This window comes from Calidris pugnax, unplaced genomic scaffold (genome assembly GCF_001431845.1).
Source record: "Calidris pugnax isolate Ruff unplaced genomic scaffold, ASM143184v1 scaffold219, whole genome shotgun sequence".
NCBI lineage: Eukaryota > Metazoa > Chordata > Aves > Charadriiformes > Scolopacidae > Calidris > Calidris pugnax.
In genome coordinates this window covers 6,220,142-6,222,162 of record NW_015094507.1, presented here as the reverse complement: position 1 = coordinate 6,222,162, position 2,021 = coordinate 6,220,142, and the positions used below count along the sequence as shown (strand labels likewise).

General features: G+C 49.2%; 1 protein-coding gene across 1 annotated transcript in view; it reads left to right on the top strand.

Annotated features, from left to right (window-relative positions):
* The first annotated feature begins 1,693 nt into the window (after positions 1–1,693).
* Positions 1,694–2,021, top strand: part of MARCKS (myristoylated alanine-rich protein kinase C substrate) — a 5,708-nt gene continuing 5,380 nt past the window's right edge. The window contains exon 1 of the mRNA XM_014964665.1: positions 1,694–1,861. The gene's annotated coding sequence lies outside the window, so the exon portion shown is untranslated. The remainder of the gene's footprint in view (positions 1,862–2,021) is intronic.

Sequence of the window (2,021 nt, the reverse complement as noted above, 5' to 3'; positions counted from 1 at the left end):
ATGGCCAGCCATGCTTTCACAGGGCGGGAAATAGCAGTTTCAGATGTAAGGTCAGGATTTTCATAGCCACATGACCCACCCAGAGCACGGCACCACATTCAGCTGTTGTTCCAAACGCGGCCAAACACTTTGCGGGGACAACTTTGCCTCCGCTGCTCCTGGGCTGAAGGCTAGTTGCTTCTTCTCCAGCCTCCCCACAGAAGCTCTGCATAAAGTTGACATAAGCATTATATACCATGCTTATACCTGTCCAGCTTGACAGAAGGGTCTGTGATTGTGCCCAAAGTCATAGCTGCAAGGCACAGATTCAGTATTAATGATCACGAAGTCACAGCTGAGCATCAGTAACCCCGACGCTGATTTGCTGGGCAGCACTCTACAAACCATTTCATCAGTCCACACCTCAGTCCTCCCCCTTCCCAAGAGGTAGAGGATGAAAATAAATCTCAGAAGTCGTATTTTGGAAGCACTGTAGAAAAGATAAGTTCATCTGGGGGGCGGAGGGTGCAACACACAGTTAAAATCAGGAAATGGGACATGAAGAGACCCTTAACCTTTGGTGGAGCTAAGGAAGGCAAATCCAGCCACCCTCCTGAGGACAGATCCCCAGCCTCATCTCTTCTTGTTCATTTTTGGGCTTCTCAGAGTTGTCTCTCAGTCTTGGCTGTCACGTTCTTAGAAATATTGTTGCCCATGCCACACGGGGGGGGGTGTGTGTGTGTGCGTGTGTGATTTTTTGCTGGCACAGCTGTTGTGGAGAAAGCCCTACCACAAACACACTTAACAATGGTAACATTTTTTTCAGACACCAAATCTCCAACGGCTGATATACAAGCATCTTTACACTGGTACATCCTTTCTCCTGACAAAGAAGTGCTGCAACAACTTATTTGTGGAAGGCACTGTAGAAAATTGGTATTTTCACATTCATATCTGATTAGTCGTGCTGCAATACACCAATGAGGGATTGTTTTGGGTTTGGGTTTGTTTTGTTGTTTGTTTTTTTTCTCTTTTCTTTCTTTTTCCCCCCCCTTGGAAGGAGATGAAAAGACCAGGAACTTGAGTAAAGTCAAGTTTAAGAATGAGGAATCTCCCCTCCAGCGCATCTGTTTGCTTGGCGCTTAAAGGTGTGGTGTGACAAGGAGCAGCCTGGTTACTGGTGGGCTCAAAAGGTCAGTCAAGGGATTAAATCTTGTATTTGCACCTCACGTTCAAGGGTTTGAGTTAGAAAGCAGAGATAGCTGTCCAGGTTGTAGTGCACTGGAGCTGACAAAGGGAGTGTATCTATATTCCAGATTTCCTGCTTGTCCAGAGACTCTGCAGAACTTGTGGAACTAAACATCTAGAATAACATCAGTCATTCCTTTCATTTAAAGTTGTAAAACGTCGAAATGGTCGAAAAACATAACAAAAGCATAATGCAAAGCATACGCTGTCAAAAATCCCACAACAGTCACTCTGTGAAATTTTTCAGTGACACTACTCAGAAATTCACATGGAGCCACAGTGGAAAGTAGAACTGCCCATGCCCACGCAGGTGAAATAGATATATATATATATATACCCGTGCAAGGTGGACAGACGACTTTTGATACTGATTGTGAGGTCCTGTCACGGTCTTCCAGCAGGTCTTCTCTTTACATCAACCGGTGTAAAAAAAAAAAACAACAAATAACAAACAACCCCCCGAAACAACAAAGGACAACAGAACAGAATCACGATCTGCTTAATATCCAGATTAAAAGGAGGAGAGAAAGCGCTACGCGTGGAGTCCCCTCGGGAAGCGGAGGAGGATCACGACGAAGGAAGCTCCCGGGCTGTCTGTCCGTGCCCCACGGTCGCGCCGCCGTCACGCCGCCAGGTGAGCCCTCCGCAGCTCTCTCCGTCCCCTCCGGCCGCCGGTGCCGCCCTCCGCCGCGCCCCGCAGCCCCACGCACCCCCGGGGCGGGCGGCAGCACCGGGACCCCCGGAGACCGGCTCCCGCCACCGCGGCCTCCGGCAGCAGCCGCCGCGGCGCCCCC